Source organism: Dermacentor variabilis, chromosome 8, assembly GCF_050947875.1.
Source record: "Dermacentor variabilis isolate Ectoservices chromosome 8, ASM5094787v1, whole genome shotgun sequence".
Lineage (NCBI taxonomy): Eukaryota > Metazoa > Arthropoda > Arachnida > Ixodida > Ixodidae > Dermacentor > Dermacentor variabilis.
In genome coordinates, this window is record NC_134575.1 from 97,596,469 (window position 1) to 97,616,247 (window position 19,779).

The 19,779-nt window shown below is 48.6% G+C and overlaps 1 protein-coding gene and 1 long non-coding RNA gene across 3 annotated transcripts in view; one reads left to right on the plus strand and one right to left on the minus strand.

Moving 5' to 3' along the window:
- Positions 1-9,027, minus strand: part of LOC142590440 (uncharacterized) — a 75,000-nt gene extending 65,973 nt beyond the window's left edge. The window contains exons 1-2 of one of the 2 annotated variants that reach the window (XM_075702549.1): positions 8,893-9,027; positions 2,098-2,230 (exon numbers count right to left, since the gene is read on the minus strand). The gene's annotated coding sequence lies outside the window, so the exon portion shown is untranslated. The remainder of the gene's footprint in view (positions 1-2,097; positions 2,231-8,892) is intronic. The other variant, XM_075702550.1, reaches the window with a different exon arrangement.
- Positions 1-19,779, plus strand: part of LOC142590450 (uncharacterized) — a 118,802-nt gene that overhangs the window by 45,862 nt on the left and 53,161 nt on the right. The gene's annotated exons all lie outside the window — the stretch shown is intronic.

Sequence of the window (19,779 nt, forward strand, 5' to 3'; positions counted from 1 at the left end):
CGGAAATGGTGGCACATTCGAAGTCTAATAAGGCAACCTTTCCACCCTGTCTCAACACTGTTCGTTTAAAGGGAACTTAGCAATGCAAATGTCAAGCACAGTCTGAAAACACCATCCAGAAGACATAACTGATGGTTGTGTCTAACATGCTATGATAATAACATGTCGTTATATATGGATTCTTAAAGCTAAGCTTTCTTTGCATGTTCCTTCGAATTTTTTACTGCTGCTACTGCCTTACAAGCCACTTCGAGCAGTGGCTGAAAGTGTGCATGTACATGGCAGGAGCGACGTAGAGATGAAAGGTGATGCAAGAGGCTCGTTTCTTTTCTCGTTTTTTCGCACTTTTACATTGTGCTGCATTTGCACAACACCCTCTGGGTCATCACCAGATAAGCCTCCTGACAGCTTTAGTCATCCGTGAGCCCCCCCCCCCCCCCCAAACTGATTGCAGAAACTGCAGCGGTTTTCACTCTTCTATTAACGCGCGAGTCCCGAGGGGAGATAGACAGAATGCAGAGGATGGGTAGAACCTATGCAGTTGGGAAATGAGTGAATAACAGCCTTGCCCCTCTTCACTCCCAGTTTCCATACAGAGGGGGGAGAGGAAGGCGAGAGAGGGAAAAAGTGACAAAAGAAAAGCAAAAACGACAGCCCTTGCTCGCAAGCTAAAGGTACAATACTTTAAATTTATGCTATTTCGGAAATATAAACACCATGCACATTTGCCAAGTGGACAAATGGTGCGGGGTGCGTACACGCCAAGCTTCATTACGTCACCATAGGGTCTAGGCGACAAAACAGAAGCAGCAGCATGTGAAATCGACCCTTCTGTGCTCATGGCGGTAGCTTTGCGGCTACGGTCAAGGTCGCAGGTTCAATCCCGACTGCAGCAGCTGCATTTCGACCAGAGTGAAATGCAAAAACGCTTCTGCCTTTAGATATAAGTGCTCGTTAAAGTGACTCTGAAACAATTTTCACGATTTTGTAGAAATGTGCTGAGTTGTTAGAGTTGGCACTTGTGATAATTGGGTGACAAAAAGTGTGTAATTTACTATAAGGTTTTAAATATGTACAACACACGACACTTTGCCATGCGCTTATGTGTTGTAGCTCATTCTGAGCGTGATTGTACTTCACTACCAATCGCAGCACGCCACTCCTCTTGAGTTTTCAGCCTCCCCTGATCAAGTGACTTGAGGTGACCACATGGTGCCACTAGGGCGAGCTGTCCGATTCACTGCTCAGGGCGCATTATCGATACTTTTCCCAACTTTACGGTGAACAAATGTGGTTTGTAATAGTTGAAATGTAAGTTAATTTGTTTCTATGAAAAAAAAAGTACCAGAAAGAGAATGCACAAGGACAATTTATCGCTACACTTAAGCACTTCCGGCATACAATAAATGTTGTCTGCTTGTGTTACAACATGCTCCATTATGACGTGAGCTGCGCGGACGGTGTTGGTGTCAATCTGTATTTTGGCGAGCAATACAGTTCGCCCTTGCATTGTGGGCTGCAAACGTAGCGATTGGCAACATGTCAAGCTGCAATATCATGCTCCTCGGCAAGGCAAACATGTGAGCGAAGTGGCTGCACCAGCACCATCGGCACCAGCATCTGTGCATTTGCGGACATCACGTCACCCTGAAGGATTACCCTATACCACAACAGTGTCTCGTGTGTGCGGCATTTCAAGTAAACCCAAGCACAAGCGGATTGGGCCTGGGCGTTTTATTGGACGAGTGGAAGCACAAATGTGAACGCCCTGCATGGTACAGCCACTTGGTAGCAGAGTGCTCAACCACAGAACTAATATAGCAGTAACCAAGTGCATTGTATTTTCCTGCCGGTGTAAATTTTTGGTGGGAACTTAGCCATGAACATGTTTTTCTAAATGTTTAACATTTTTTAGGCTTGGTTACGGCAACATTAGCTCTTCGTTTCGCTGGTTAAGCTCTGCACCACCAGGTGCTTGGACAATGTGGACTGATCAGATCGCTCAGATACATCTAGGCTAAAACTCCTTCATTACATCAATAGTAGTATGGGGAGGGGCTTTAGGCCTCCACCCACCCATCAAAGCATCCAGCTCACCTATGGTTACCGGAATATCGGACACACTTGGTGCTGCTACAGAATGCTCACAACGTACACTGCTTCGATAGCTCGCGTTTGGAACCGACTGCCAGGCAGCTGGTAGAGAGGTTGTAGAGGCTTCGCACACTGGCTGCAAGACAACCAGAAGTAGACAATACAATGTCCCATCATGAGGCAAAGCCAGTGAAGGTGGAGCTAAAGCCCGATCACTCGGCAAATGAGTTTAGGAGAAAATGTATGGCTATGGAAGAGGGTAACTCGTAATTGTCTGTAGCTCTCTTAATATGACATGCTTCACACAAATTGTGGTACGAACGTTTACTGTACCCTATGTGTCTACAAAACCTGTTTGAACTATTAAAAAAAAATTAAACTGTGTTTTTACAAGCCAACACTGCGTTTTGATTACAAGGCACACTGTAGTGGGAGAACACCTGGGGTTCTTAAACATGCACCTAAAACATGGGAATTCTCGAATTTTGATCCCATCAATATGTAGCCAGGATTCAATCCCAGGACCTCCATGTGCAGCAGCGCAACACCATAGCTGCTAAGCAACCACAGCGGGTCCTGAACCGTTTCAGCGACCCTTTAAAGAACACAAAGGTGTCAAAATCCGTAGTCTGCCACTATGGCATGCTTCATAATCTGATTGTAGTGTTGACACATACAGCCCCATAATTATATTTATGTTTAACACATCTGGCCATGAGAGGGAATGACAACACTCAACCCTCTTGTAAGTCATGAACAGTGACGTACAACTCAAGGAATGGGTTCCTGTAGTAATGGAGGTGTGACCAAACTTTATCAAAGGTGTGCAATGTTAGCAAGCAAGAGTGCAAGCCCTAAACTCTTATTAGTAAGACTGCTGGCAAATTAGAGCATGAACTTGTGTGAAGAAAATGTGCAGGGACCATAGATGATAACTGTCAATGTAAGCGAATAGCCTAAAGGAATGAAAGGGTGAACAAACAAAAGAACAAGCAAATGAGAGAACAAGGAAAAGCGAACGAATGTTTTCCTAGCAGAGTCCGACCACCAACAATTACAGACCTCCAACTAAGAACGAAAATGGTCGAAAGAGCCAAAGAAATTCCCTTCAAAAGATTTCATCGCAGCCACACGTCCATGTCATAATGAAATGCAGAGTACATCACACTGCTACACATAAAGCCCAGAGCAAGTGGCAAAGTTTAAATAATATACCACCATAAGAGCAATATACGAACAGTTGCCGATCACAACTCAGACAAACACCGAGACATCTAAGCATACCTGCAGGCTTGCAGAGCTATTTCTGATGCTGAAACAACTTAAGCGATTGTTTCAGGCGACTGGCATTTCCTATGTAGGAGACCTAATCTATTCTAACACTTTCACCACCACTTACTGACATCACCTGTGGCGCAGCAACAGCATTGTCAAAGACACAGTCTTATGACAATGAGTCAGACACTGAGGATGCAACTGGCAAGTGATAGTGCACCCGACACAATATATGCTGAAAAGCAACAGTATTCCCACAAGGAAATTACTCACAGCTGTGGACGTTCAGTCACAGTTCGCAACATAATTATATCTGTATGATTTATTGTCACGGGACAGCTCTACACGAATTTTCTGGATTCTTCTACTGTTTCTTTTGTGATGACATCAGGCAGCAAGGGCACTACAGTATTATAAGAGTTCTGGCCTAGAAAATTGTATATTCGCATTTATACTTTGGGGGAACTTCCAACAGATAACTCGTCGGCCTTACTGGCCTAGATCTGAATATGCCTTGCCACCTGTATAGCACAACAGTGATAGGGTGTCACGCATCACTCAAAGGACACTTAATTCAGTCTTCGTTTACTGGAGCAGCTCAAGTATTAGAAGCATCAGAATTCCTTGCGTAAATGGATGTACTATCGGCCAAAAAAGTAAACGGACCACGGCACAGGTGGCCGGAGCGGCTGCTATCTCCCTCCGCGCGCTGAGGGCAAGAGTGCCCCGAGTGACGCCAGACTTCGCCCTCCCTCTCGCGCGGGTCCTTGTCATGCTTGATAAATTTCTAGTGCGCCGTTCGGTTGCCCTGCTGCTGACGGTCGCGACGAAGGGGACTGTGCATCGCCGGTAGTTTAGCACATGGCGCTGTCGAACAGTAGTGGACGGCCGCGGGGCAACAAACCGCGCCACTGAGACGGAACGAAGACTTGTTCTTAATGTTGTTTTGCTTATATTCACCATACCTCTCATATTAGTGCATTTCGCTGGCGTCCACCGCTGCTCGAATTTAGGCAACACAACGCAAGCAGCCGCAACGGCGGATACGGTGACGCGCGCTTGCAGGCGTCAAGATTTACTGCCGGCGCGGGTTCTCTGTAGATATTACTTGTCTGGCATTGTGTCCAGCAGTGGATTTATTAACTATAGCAGTGCGCCTCTACACACTGCTTTAATTCGCTTCTACAATACACAGTCCGTTATGAAACTTTCTTTACAAAAGTAGCGTCAGAAAGAGATGATTGGAAAGACTAATCGGAAAAACAAGTCGCTCGTGAAAGTTTATTCACGGAATAAGATAAAAAGTGGGGTTCCATGCGTTGAAGAGGTCCTCAATGGGATGAAAATTCGCTGTCGTCCGCGATGACTTGGCCTACTCGCCTTGACATCGAGTCATAGAGCGCGGCCACTAGCTCCGGACGTCCGCGTAGTGCTTCCCACTCTTCCTTCACGGCATGCCAAACCTGATCCGCTGTGCCACCACACAGGTGCCGGGAGGCAAGAGTCTTCAACATTCCCCAAATGTTCTCGATGGGGTTAAGATCAGCCCCGTTAGGCGGCCACGGAAGCTGACGCATGGCGTAGCTCTCCAGAAGTGCGCTCACAGCGCGTGCTTTGTGCACAGGGCTGCGGTCGTGCTGGAACATGTAGCACCCGTCCCGGAATGGCCCGTCCTGAACGTATGGAATCAAGTGCTTGACGAGGAGTTCGCAGTACTTCGACCCGGTGAAGGAGCTCTCAATCCGCACGAGTGGGCCAAGGCCGTCCTTCCTGATGGCGCCCCAAACACTAACCGAGCAGCGGCCGCTGCTGAGCACGCTCTGGATGTGGCCAGGGTCATATCTGGGCATATGAGAGAGCAGTGATTAACATATGTCGGGTACAAAACTTAACGCGCAGCCACCTCCCTCTGCTGTAGAAAATAAGATAATGAAGGCTTAAATCATACCCTGTCTAACATTCAGCTCACTGATATGCAATGACGCAAAAGAAACACTTCATACTCAATAGTGCACCTACGTCTAGTCATGCAGTAAGACGAGAAATGAGGCTGTACTGCATTCTTAAGGCTAGTATGCGTTGCAAACAATCCCTATTTTTTAGCACTGACTAGCTATGCGAACTTTACCCGCAACTTCCCTCAGCTGCAAGGATGAGAAGTCGTGCCCGCTGTTCAACGGACGCCACAGACGCTGTTGGTCCCAGCGTGTGCTAAACGTTGACTCATCCGTGAAGATGACCCCCCGCCACTCCTCTGCAGTCCATTGCTCGAACGCTCGGGCAAAATTCTGTCGCTCTTCCCTCTGCTTCGTCGTCAGGTGCAGCTTCTGAGCGGCAACGCAGTTCATGAGACCTGCCTCTCGCAGTCTGCTCCTGATAGTCTCGCTGCAGCAACTGAGATCGAGTGCGTCGCGAATTTCCCTGGCGTTCAGAAAGGGGTCAACAACAGCGGCAGCAACTATCCGTTGGTCTTCTTCCAACGTTGTAAGCCTTGGCCGCCCACTGCGCTAAGCATCAGCAATTCTACCATATTCATCCCTATAGGCTTGAATAATGCGATTCACCGATGTTCTGCTCCTCCTGATGCGGCGGCAGATTTCACGCTGAGGAACACCTTCTATGCTAAGCCGCACGATGCGCCTTTTCTGCTCGGTCGGCACCCGAGATGGCATTTTTGCGACGAAACGAATGCGACCGTTCTCTTTTTTAAACATTTCCTAGTCTTCCAGTGTCCAATGGCTGGACACAACCATATCTTGTTGCGTTTCGCCTGCGACACGTGGTTTTGCCGGCGCGACTGCGGCGGGGCGGCAGACATTTTGGCCCGATCGTCGTCGCCGCAACACTCATCGCCAGGTGTTTCCAGGCGCGTCTGCGGCGATGCGACCGCCTAGGGATCTCGTTCCAGTCATTGTGCCCGAAACAGGCGATGCCAAAGCAGGGATCTCATTCCAGTTATTGGGCCCGAAACAGGCGATGCCAAAGCAGGGATCTCGTTCCAGTCATTGTGCCCGAAACAGGCGATGCCAAAGCAGGGACCATCTTCTCGTTACAGTCATTGTGTCCGACCGGCAGCGCCACGACAGGGTGCTACGAGATCGTGCGCAGCGCCACGACGGGGTGCTACGAGATCGTGCGCAGCGCCACGACAGGGTGCTACGAGATCGTGCGCAGCGCCACGACAGTGTGCGTCACCATTAGCCCATTGTACATTCACGTGCTCGTCTTTTGAGGGGTTCCTTCTTGCCCTCAACTGCGAGAGTATAAAAACAGCTGCCCCCGGACGCCAAAAAGAGGGCTCCGATTTCTTCTGCTGAGTGAAGTGCTCTCCCGTCTCTCTACTTCGGTCAAACCTGACCACCAACTCTTTGCGATGTTAAAATAAACAAGTTGTTTCGTTGTTACCAGTCGACTCATGCTTTGCCGGGACCTTCGGATGCTTCCAGTTGTACCCCAGGCCGCCAGGCCAACGCTACCCTTGGGGCTTGCGACCCAGGTACAACCACGGGCGTCAGCGCCGAGTTCCCAACAGATCGTACCAGCGGTCGGATCCAAACAATCTGGATAGCAGCGCGCACTACAAAGCGTGTCGCCCACACCGTTCCAGAGAATAAAAAGGAAATATTGAACGCCGGTGTCCTATTGGCGCCTTTGCTGTGGCACCACGGATCAGCTGCATCATACCGTGAAGAAAGGGTGGGAAGCGCTGCTGGCGCTGCGCGGACGACCGGAGCTAGTAGCAGCGCTCTGCGACTCGATGCCAAGGCAAGTAGGCTGTCATCGCGGTCGACGGCAACTTTTCATCCCGCTGAGGACCTCTTCAACCCACGGAATGCCATTTTTTATCTGCTTCCGTGAATAAGCTTTCACGAGCGACTAGCTTTTTTCCGATTCGCCTTTCCAATCGTCTCTTTCTGACGGTATTTTTGTAAAGAAAGTTTCATAACGGGCTGCGTATTGTAGTATCGAATTAAAGCAGTTTTAAGAGGCGTCGTTGCTATAGCTATTACACCCACTGCAGGAGACAATGCCGGAAAAGTAATATCGACAGAGAACCCGCACCGACAGCAAAGCTTGGCGCTTGTAAGTTATCGCGCCGGCGTGAAAGAGCGCGCATGGAGCGGCCTTCAACGTAGGCGCCGTTGCGGCTCCTTGCTTTGTGTTGCCTAAAATCGAGCAGCAGTGGACGCCAGCGAAATGCACTAATATGAGAGGTATGATGAATATAAGCAAAACAACATTAAGAACGACTCTGCGTTCCGTCTCAGTGGCGCGGTTTGATGCCCCGCAGCCATCCACTACTGTTCGACAGCGCCATGTGCTGCAGTCCCCTTCGTTGCGACTGTCAGCAGCAGAGCAATCGAACGGTGCACTAGAAATTTATCAAGGCCCAGCGCGAGAGAGAGGGCGAAGTCTGGCGTCCACGACCTACTGTATAAGGGTACTGTCTTTATACAGTAGGTCGTGCTGGCGTCACTCGGGGCACTTTCGCCGTCAGCGCGCGGAGCGAGATAGCAGCGCCCCGGTGAGGCCCCGCAGTCGCTCCGGCCACCTGTGCCGTGGGCCGTTTACTTTTTTGGCCGATAGTACATACCTGATTCTGGACTGAGCCAACCAGCAGCAATCAGCACTTGCAGCTAATTATTGTCAACGGTGCAGAGATGGGCTATATTTTGACGGGCACAACTAAGATGAACAGAAGCTGTAACGACAGCAGTAGCACAGTAAAACAAATTAGACAAATGACGGTACAGCCATCCAGGGATATGCACTCTTAGGCAAAGTTACACCCTTTGGCTTGCCCCTTCTGCCACACAACAATAATCGTTATCTGCCTTGATGCGTTTCCTTTCTTTAACGCTGCGGGCCCGGAACTTTCTAGTAACGAACGGCACGCACGTTATCAGAAGGGGCACTCGAAAGGGTGTAAACTGTTCTATGCTGATAACGCGCGTGCCGTTCGTTACTGGAAAGTACTGGGCTCGCAGCGTTAAAGAAAGGAAACGCATCAAGGCAGATAACGATTATTGTTGTGTGGCAGAAGGGGCAATCCAAAGGGTGTAACTTTGCCTAAGAGTGTGTGCCTTGAGCACTTCACCGCGTAACTGTCGCAAAGTGAAAAAAAAAATAAATAAAAATGTGCTCCTCGCGCAACAAGGAAAAATGTTCTTTTAGCTGTAAACTCTCGAATGTGTAGCGTTCGTCCGGGTAGCTCGTAATAGATGTCCTAAAAACAGCAGACAAAATTAAGGCAGCCAGACTACCTGTGTAATATACCGTATTTGTGTTATGACAATGTCGACCATTGATGCAAAGTTGCGCGCATGACATATTATTACAATGCGGGAGACGTCTATTTAGAAGGCTCGACACTAAAGCACTGGATGGAGCGAGGCCGCTACAGCAAAAACAAAGTCCTCTTCACCCGCTCCTTTCCTTCTTTGTGTATACAAGCGTGCCGCTACAACATGAACAAAGAAAGCAACGGACGTAGGTATTGAGCTGATTCGTGCACTCATTTACCTATGGAGGTGGCCGTGAGCGACAGCAGCAGGCAAATTTGTGCCCGCTCACCACAAGCGTAAGCATGACATCGTGTACTAGTACGGGTAGTGGATCGCAAGACCTACTGATCTCCAGACTTGCACAGATCTCTCTGCTCCAGCACGCCTGCTCCAGCACGCCCTTTTGCCGCTAGGGACAGAACGTACGAGCAGAGTGGCGCTAGCTATAACCTGGTTGCTGTCGTCTGCTTCTGTAATCTGTTCCGCGCTCGTGTTGCCATTTCGACAGGCACAATGCGCTTGTATTGGCGGTAAATGAATAAATTCACAAATATACAAAATAAAACAGATATTTGCGAATGCTTTGCGCTTGAATAGTGAAACTAGAAGAGGAGGAGAGGTGCAAGAAATGTAAACAACGAGCGTAAGTGGCCACTGCAATCCTATAGATCGAAAGCATAAATTTCCCTTTCCTAGCCTCCGTAAGAGACTGGAAAAATTGTTTTAAAAGAGTCATAGGATAATCTAGCTTTTTTGCGTTGATTACTAATAGCCTAATGTCGTAGATGACATTAGGATTTACTGATGTGTGCCGTAGCGAAAGGCAGATGATCTGGTAAAAGTACAGTAAATGTATATTCACGAGTAAGTCCTCCGCCCCATATGTGCAATAGGTTGATCGATTCTGTTTGAAGGAAAGGTGAGCATATCTTGTTTTCATTGTCGTAGGATGTCTAGTTCAGTAGAAAGCTTGCAAAAGCGATTTAAGTGCTTTAATATACGTGCTGCTCTACAGGCCTTTAAAAAAATCGTGTCACGGAACTCTTTTCAAACTGTAAAGCTAGCTTTTCTGCGTAGTACGGCGGTGGTGCTTAAGATACGTACGCAGTGAAGCTGTGTGCGTAATTCACCTTTTGAACTCACGGCGCATTCACGGACAACTTTTAAGAGTTAAAATGAGTGGTAATCGTTCTGTCGTCGAACATACGGTTGTTTCAAGTTTCTAAAGAGTGCAGAAACAAGTTTTACAACTTATACAATGAAACTGTTGTGTAAATTACGAACTCTATAAGCAATGTGATTTATAATAATCTGCTTGAAAAAGGCGGCCAGGAGCGGCCATCTTACGCTATTTTAGAGAGGAGCGGACTACACGCCTCGACATTTTTTAGGTTCGGGCAGTCAACTTTTGGTGCCAAGTGACCGATCAAAGCCTTGTAACATCAGTGTCACTGTGTTAGCAAAAATCATCAACTAGACAAGCAAATGTAAAAGTTAGCACAGCGAAACGCAAACGCCCTCCGCTCCCAGAGACGGAAGAAGAGTGTAATGTACCGCAAGACACCCTAGACGAAATTCTGCGCCTCACGCGAGAAAACCTACAAAGTATTCATACCCTAGCGAATCGTGTAGAGGTTGTCGAAAACAAAGTCGCCATAAAAATTAAAGACAAAGCTAGTCAGCCACAGCAAATGGACACGACTACGCACCCTTCGGCGGCAATAAATTCCTCCCAAAACCATCATGGCTAACACGACACGGGATACTTTAGAAATTTGGCAGTGGAATCGCGCTAGCTACGCGAAACGCAAATCCTCGCTGCAACAGTACCTCAAAATTCAATGTCAAAGGCCGCACGTAATACTATTACAGGAAACCCTATGCGAAACCCTTACGCTCTCACCTGTACTGCACCGTCTCAAAAAGAGGAGGGGACACTAGGAGAGGCATCACCACGCTCGTTAGTAGAAAATTCGCGGGCATCATTCACGAGGTCCTACCGAAAAACAGTCGCATCGAGGCGATCCTAATCGAGCTCGTACCTAACCGATTCTTAAAACAAAGTTTTTTTGTACTAAACGCGTCTACAGTTCCCCCACGCACTGCAACCAATCCTTCTATGCGATCCTTACTAAAGCCACGTAATTGGCACGAAACTCATCGGTCATTATCGCAGGGGACTTCAACGGCCCCCACCCGTCGTGGAGTTACCACACAATCAAGCCTAGCGGCAACAACCTCTCGCGCGCAATAGACGACCTGTCCCTCACCCTGGTGACGGGCCACAGGTTCCCCACCAGATTGGGTACGTCGACGCAGCGCGATACTACGCCGGACCTCACGTTACTCCGAAATGTTGCAAACTACACATGGACGAAGACGCAAGAGAACCTGGGCATGCGATCACTTCGTCATACGCACAGAAATACCAAACACGCGTACGATGGCCCCACCCCGATTTTTCACCCTCACAGACTGGGATACCTTCCGTAAGTTACGGAAGGAAGATACGAATACGTATGACTCCTTCGCGGAACTCCACTCTGCGACAAAGGGCGACGTAACCAGAGCCACAAAACCACACAGACGGAACTGGAAGTCCCAAGGGTTGACCCTCACCTCGCACACTTACTCGAGGGCAAGGCTTCGATACTTGCGCGATGGAGAAAGCAATATCTCAACAGACGCAAACGCATCGCGACCCTCAACCAAGACATAGGCGAATACTGTACGGAGCTCACAAGACTTCAATGGCACGAACTCTGTTCGGCAGTCCACGGCCGCATGCGGACAGGACGTAAGTGGAACCTTCTGAAACGCATGTTAGACGACAGCCAAACGAAGGATAATCAAAGCCACGCGCTAGACCGACTTCTACACATTGACGCTCCTATTGCAGAATCTGAATTTCGCGCAGCCCTATTGAAATTGCGCAATACCACACCCGGGGAAGATCAAATTACGAATGCTGCCATCCGAAATCTTGATGATGCCTCCATATCTCACCTCGTTACCTACTTTAACGAGTGCTGGGAGGCAGGTACCCTCCCTGCCTCCTGGAAGCATGGAAAAATTATATTTATCCCAAAACCCCACAACCCATCACCCTCGAGAACATCCGCCCCATTTCTCTTACATCTTGTCTCGGCAAGACCTTTGAGCACATAATCCTTGCCCGACTGACAACGTACATGGAAGAAAATCACCTTTTCCCCCACAGTATGGTCGGCTTTCGTGCGCATCTATCTGCGCAGGATGCCCTACTTCAAATTACGCACGATGTGCTTGATGATACCATCCCCCATCTAACTAAAGCCATCCTGGCGGTTGACCTCATTAAGGCATTTGACAGAATTCGACACGCTGCCATCTTACGGGAACTGCAGGAACTACAGGTAGGCCCTAAGACCTACAACCACGTTCGCGCCTTCCTCTCTGGCCGCACTGCCTCCTTGCACTTTGATCAGCTCAGCACACCCTCTTATACGCTCGGTGAATTTGGAAACCCGCAAGGCGCGGTCCTCTCCCCCCTTTTATTTAACATTGCTCTCATCCCCTTAGCCCAGAAGCTCAATCTCATCCCACACCTAAAACATACTCTGTACGCTGATGATATTACCGCGTGGACCACTCATGGCTCAGACGGGGAAATTGAGGAAACTCTACAATTAGCAGTCGACACGATCTCCGCTCACGTATCATCTATCGGACTCGAATGTTCCCCCTCTAAGTCCGCGCTCCTCCTAATTAGACCAAAATCTGCCGCCAACTCACCCATCCAAATCACTTTACAAGGATCTTCTATCCCCATCACTCCCACCCTGCGCATCCTTGGCCTCTACCTGCAGGATTCCGGACGCAATGACCATACCCTTAAAACACTCAAGGCCTCCACGCAATCAGTGTTGCAGCTTCTACGCCGCGTATCTTCCCTGCACAAGGGTTTAGACGAAGCAGACAACATGAAAGTTGCACATGCTTTTACGCTTAGCCGCATTCTGTACGCCACTCCATATCTCAAGCTGAACTGCACGGAAACCGAGCGCGTGAACACCATGATCCGCCTTGCAACTAAGGCAGCCCTCAACCTTCCTCGCAGTACTAGCACAGCCAAACTCCTTGCACTAGGCATGCATAACACGCTTCCTGAACTAGTTGAGGCGCACCTTCAGACGCAGTATTTAAGACTTGCCGCGAGCGCCACTGGCCGCCATATCCTCGCCTCCCTTCGCATCAACATACCCGCTAATCAGTCAACCCTTATAGCCATTCCGCGACACATTCATACACCCCTTGTAGTGAAACCCCTTCCTCGGAACGTCTATCCCCAATATCACATCTCTCGCCGCGTAGCTCGCGCAAATGGCCTCCACAAGTATTAAGGACAAGTCGAGAAAGCCATCTGGGTGGATGCCGCATGTACAACGCATGAAGCTGTAGCAGTTGCTTACACCCAACCTTACCCCGACCCCTAACTCACCATCTTCCCTCGGGCTCTACACCTGAGGAAGCAGAGGAGATCGCCATCGCCTTAGCCCTTGCCCTTTCGGATGCTGAATACATCTTTAGCGATTCAAAGACTGCTTTGTCCAACATTGCCAGAGGCAGAATTCACAACAACCCTGCCTGGAACTTGTTGAACATCCCCACCCAGAATTTACCACGTAGGGTTGAGCTCCGGTGGGTGCCGGCTCACTCTGGGAACCCCGGAAACGAGGCTGCCGATAAATTGGCCCGAGGTTTAATTTGCCGGGCTCAGGACAGCCTCGATCCGGGTTTCTCGAGGGAGCGGGTACACAGCTTTGCGGAGCTCACGCAAATACCCCGTTTGGACCATCGGACTTACCCTCCTCCCCACCCCTCCCTGACGCACTCCCAACAGATCCTCTGGAGACGCCTCCAGACCCGCTCTCTCCCATCCCCTCAGCTGCTATCCCACTACTGTGGCATCTCCCCTACATGCTCCCTATGCGCAGACCCTCCCTCACGCCACACTCTTCCACATCCTTTTTGCCTGCTCTGCCGATCCTCCCCCGCAGGGACAGCCCGCCATCTCAAGCTGGGAGGACTGGGAGGTCCTGCTCTCGCCTACGGACCCGACATCGCAGGTTACTGCGGTGGCTCGGGCTGCCGACGTCATGAACAAAAGGAGCATGAACGTTTCGACGTAGTGCGGGACTGTGCGGTGGTCCAGGGATCCAGAGGAGTCCAAACTCACATGCTATGAATGAAGTTTTTCTGTCTGTCTGTCTACACTCACATAAAGGGGAAGGGGGAACGGAAGAGTCCTTCCTGGAAGAAATTGCCAAACGGTACCTTCCGCTAGGCGTCACTCACCCCAACGATTACCTAAGGTAAGGCCCCTCTATAACAAGGTAGCACCATCTGCCGCGCGCGCCACCTAGGAAGTTCCTGTAGCGGACGGCGCCCAAGCCCAACTGCGGCGCCGCGGTACAGTGAGCTAGAAGTATTGGGTAGTGGAAAGTGCGGAGGGCTGGGCGCACAGGCAGCGTGAAGCCAAGAGCGAAGACTCCCGCTAGGGGCGCTGGTGTGCTCTTCCCGAGGACACCGTGCCGGTTGAAGCTCGCGTTGCCCACGTGCGCTTTACCGCGTCATTCTTGTTGCTACGAGCCACCGTGCTTTTCGCATTTTTGCAAGTGAAGCTAGTGAAAGTGCCGAGCGTGACCGTTTCTCTGTTCGATGCTGCCCTGTTGTCGCTTTTTGGATAATGGAAGAGAAGAAGAAAAAAAGCGATACGCATTGTTATGCGCCCGGATGCAAGAGCGGGTATCCGGGTTTTCGGGAAGTAAATGGGCGCACGTTGTCTCTTTTTGGAGCGCCTAAAGACAATGACCGGCCGAAACAATGGGAGAGGAATGGGAAAATGGGAGAGGCCCTACGGCCAGAATCTGCTTCTATGGAAAAGCTTCTTTCGTTTCTGACGTACCTGACCGAATGGGAGCTGCATGCAGTGGTCGAGGTAGAGGTGGTCGAGGTAGGTGCAGCTCTTGTGTACATTCAGTACACAAGAGCTGCATCATGAGAGTGTTATGGATGTTATTGGTATTGTTTAGAGAAACCGCGAAGACCGGATAGCCATGCAGAATAATTGACGGTGAAGGTTGTAGCTTTTTATGTTACCACACGGCTGCACTTTTTTGTGAAGTCCTCAAACCATTCGAAAGATAACGGTCGGGAGACCTCAAGATATCTGAAGTTGAGCCGCTGTACATAAGTATGTGAAATGGTATTGTGTACTCCCTACCGTGGAATTCTTCTGTTGCAGTATGTTTCTTGAAAATGCCTCCCCCTACCCACTGATACTGTGATTGAAATAAACTGTCTTCAGGAGGCTCATGCTTCTGAAATGGGCATGCTCATGGCTTGCTTAAATCATCATGATAGAATAATGCAGCTGTTTCAGGAGGGATGTCGTGCGAAACGCAATTGCTTGAATTTATGACAGATTTACACTTTAACATAAACTCAAACCTTCAAACTGACAGCATGTTTCTGGATTTTTCTAAAGCTTTTGACCGTAGCCCATTGTCGCCTGTTTTTGAAGTTATCATCATTAAAACTTGATTCACTAACTCTATCCTGGCTTCGAAATTTTCTTTCTAACAGGCAGCAGTTTACTTTCGCTAACAGCTTCTCCTCGCCCCTTTCAGATGTTCCATCTGGTGTACCACAAGGAAGCGTTCTTGGTCCCTTACTCTTTCTGATATACATTACTGACATACCCAATAACTTATCATGCATGCGCATTTTCACTGACGACTGCATTGTCTATCGTTCTATTAACAGCTCTGATGACCACCTGATCCTCCAAAATGATCTTAACCAAATTATTAATTGGTGTGACACCTGGCTAATGACTCTAAATTCATCAAAATGTAAAGTGATGTTCTTCACCCGCAAACGCACCAACTTGGACTATTTCTACTGCAGTAAAAATGTCCCATTATCTCGGACCTCATCATTTAAATATCTAGGCGCAAATCTTTCAACAAGCCTCTCCTGGACTTCTCACATTACTACCATCTGTGCCAGTGCTTCTCGATCACTGGGTTACCTGCGACGTAACGTTCGTAACGTTCGTAACTAATATTTTCTAGTGCACTGTAGCCGCGGCATTCGTGAGGTGAAAAAGTATCTGCACACGCGCGGAAATAAAACACTGCCGTTGCCTGACTGCAGTGAAAAAACCAGAGAAGGGCCGGAACTGCTAAACCTAGTCTTTTAATTTCAAATGAGCGCTGAAGTAAAAACGCTTAAGAGAGCGGAACGAGGGCTTGATCGCCTCGATTCCGCATGTTTACCTTTCGTTCGTTTGCGCTCAATCACCGCGCGAGCCTTGGTGATTGCTTGCGCTTAATCCCGTTTGCTCTGTGAATTCTTTTCCTTGTAAGTGTGCTGCGTACACATATAGCGGTTACTTTGAACGAAGAATTCGGGTAAAAAAGAAGGCTGACGGTCGCTTGGACCAAAAAACTTTCGACATAACGTCGCCGAAACGTGCGACCCTCACGGCAACTAAACAGCATCCTGTGTGTGTGTGTGGAAACGAGTGCGCCAACAGTCTTCTTGCCGCTGAGTGTGTTTGTCGTGTAGCGATTACACGACGACTGTTGTGTTTTGTGGTCCAGTGCTACGAGCCAGTGCAACTGTCGTGACATTATAAAGCGGCGGTATGGATCATGTTTGCGAGTCTCCTCGATCGTGTTCGGGCTTCCAGCGCGATCTAATGTCGCGGCACACCAACATCGAGCGTAGTGCGTGCGCGTGTGCGAATGCGGTTGACTGTTCTCGGCAACCGTGCGATGTCGCCAAGTAAACATGAATCATTACGCGCATTGTTGTGTTTATGCAGTTTTGTTCGGCATATTAATGCATCTTTAATGCGTACACGTCACCGACGCGGTAAGTTTTTGCGGTTTTGTGACGTCGCGTGAGAGGCAGGTGAAGTGGGTGCACCTCGAAAACTTTTGACCAATGGGCGCGGGCTAATGGCAAAAAGGCGTCGAATCAGAAATAACTATTTGTTTTTTTTTTTTGGTCAAATTGTGGCTAATCGGTGTGTACACGTCATATCAGATGGGGAGCTATCGCGGTTTCCTGGCGTCGCGCGACAGCTAGGTGAAGTGGGGACGGTCCAAATAAGTTATTGACCAATCGCAGTGGGCTGATTGCAGAATTGGAATAGAAAAGTTTGGAATAGCTTTACGTTATAGCGCCCCTGCTGTACTGCACGACCAAATGTGGCACTGACTGAAATGCTTATTGTTCGCTCTATTTTTGCAATTCTCTCCTCTCATCTATTTGTTTGTTATTCTTTTCCCATATACTTTTTGTTATTTTTATTTCCAGCATTTAGAATCACAAGCCGGCGCCACAACAGTGTGTTATCTTTTTTTTTTTTGTAATCTAGCGCGTCTTTACCTATGTTGGAATTGATATGTACATTGCTTTAAGGTACACATTGCTTAGCGATGCTTAGAGGTGTTTCTCTCCCGTTGTGAAATATACTCTTTTGAAGCGATATTGCGATTTAGTTAACTGGTGTTATTTTGGTGCTGCTGGGCACCTGTTCTTTTTCTTCCAGTCAAAAATTCCTGGCGCCGCCCACGGGCTGCACCCGCCTTCAGGACTACGTCTTTACACAGCCATGCATCCTGGTGGAATGTGACCACCACCCATTCTATAAAGAATCACTTTGGATAATATACAAACAGGGAAACAAGATGTTCATATAGCAGATGCCCTGTCTCGGTTCCCTTCGAAAGAAATGGTGCTGGAGGAAGAGCACTTTCAAGTATACGTCTACCAATTAAGAGTTAAGTCTCCACAGAAAGACCACAGCAGATCAAGTGTGAAACCAACTGAGATGAGGATCTCGGTACCCTGAAGCTACATGCGAGCACAAAATGGCCAGAAGACAAAAAGTTGGTCCTGGAACAAATCCGACCTATATTGACTGTATCGTGACCAGATCCATGTTGAAGACGATGTACGCTTTAGATCGAACCGACTCAGCATTAGCTGCAGCATGAGGAACCAAGGCTTAGACCTCTTGCAAGCGGCACATGAAGGCACAGAAAAGATGAAGCAATGTGCCAGAGACGTCGATGTTATTGCAGGGTATGTCGGCGGTAGAGGAGAATTGGCGCTTTCGATTGGGTCGTCCTCTTCAGTGCTTTTGCTCGTGAGTGCCGCTCGCGCTCAGAGTCTGCTCTGCCTAGACTGTCGACCCTGCGCTGCTCCTAGTCCGGTCAAATAAACACCTTAACACAGCAAACTTCTTAAAGAAAGTGCAAAGGTGTGTGCTCTGCAGACAACACAAGTCCAAGAACCAATGGCTGCCCATGATGAGCAACAACATCCCTGAACTACCCTGGCAGACAGTTGGCATCGACTTTTTCCACCAAGCCGGAGAGGAGTATGGAAACATCGCTGACTTGTTACATATTGAGCTTCGGCGCTTGAAGCACACAACGGCTGAAGCTGTCATTAAGTTCTGCCAAGAGGTCTTCGCTACGCACAGCGTTGCCTGCAAACTTATCAGCGACAACGGGTTACCGTTTAACAGCCACAAGTTTGCTGAATACATGGAGCTCTGTGACAACATCCACACTACATTAAGCTCACAATACCCATTGTTTAAACGGAATGGCCCCACTGTAGTGGAGAAACATGCCAAGAGAAGCTCCTGCAGTCTCCAGTGCAGCGTCTCACAGGAAGGATAAGGATAGCCAGCGCCGCCTTCCTCCTTAATTAGTTGTAATCAAAGCGTCCCTACAAAATTTGCTTCTCAGCGACTACAGCATGCAGTTGTGTGTGTGCACCATAGTCTACAAGAAGGTGGAACATAAGAAGTACAAGAAGAAGCAGACCAGCGACTTTGTGTCGCTGGGCCGTAAATCTGTCCCCACTAATGACAGCTCAGAGGGTGTAGGTGCGACTCGACGAAGTACACGCTACATTGTTGACCTTGGTTGAAATGTCATGATGCGTAGCTGGCACCACCTGATCCCTTTCGTTCCTGCAAGAGAACAGCAGAGAGCTTCACCAGATATACAAGAACCACCACAGCATCTTGCAACAGTCTGAGAACCGTCTTCCAGTACAGCAGGGTCAGGGACAGTCCTCAATGGACACTGGTCAAGTAGAGTGCACATGTAATGGCCAACAAGTTGTTTGCCCAGATCACCTTTTGTTTCCTGGCCTCACCTCTCTTCTGTGGTTTTTCAGAGAGGAGATGTAGAGGACGCCACTGTTCGGTTAGTATGCCAAAATTTTGTGGCTCGCTCTGGATGTTGGTCGACTGTATATATGTACTGGCCTTCGAATAAAGGGGGCACTTCTTCGTTTGCTATTGAGCGTGTCATTCGTCTGTTTTTCTATGCTGTCGCAACAAATTGCATGCGCCATCAAGCCACCAGTCATATTTGCACACATCTTATATCTACAACATAGCGCGCGCTCCTGCAATAAACCTACATTGTGTTTGCACAAAAGGTGTGAGGAACATTGTGCGAACATGGTACCTCCCATGGTACCATCAAAAGAAGCAATACTAAATAGCAGCTTAGAAATCTAGCTGGAATAAATCTCAGAAAACTTCTTGAACATGCAGACAGGCAAACCTTAGAGCAAAATTGAGCCTGAGTAGAACTATCAGTGGTTGGGCCACATTCCTTAATATTTGTGTTCATTGTTTACATTTGGGTTGCTGAACATCTGCCTTCTGCATTGTGGCGAGCAGGGGCTCAAGCAAGTCTTCCATTCACTAGCCACAAAAATCCGAGATAAACAGGGTAACAGTATGAAATGCAAGGCAAGAAATAGTACACGAAGACGCTACACAGAGTGCCATTCAAATGTGCAACAGCTCATCGACTTGCACATTATCTGCAACAGGAAGGCACACGATGGAGAAATTCTTTTTTTCTTGATCTATGCAAAAAACTGAGTGGCAACAGTAGCAACAAACTCAAGGACCAGTTTAAATCTTAGCACCGTAGGAGAAGAACGGCCAAGCTGAGAGCTCACATGCGCCCCATCCACAATGGAAAATTCAACAAAGAGCAACAGCAGTAAAGAAAGAATAAAAGCTGCACAGGAC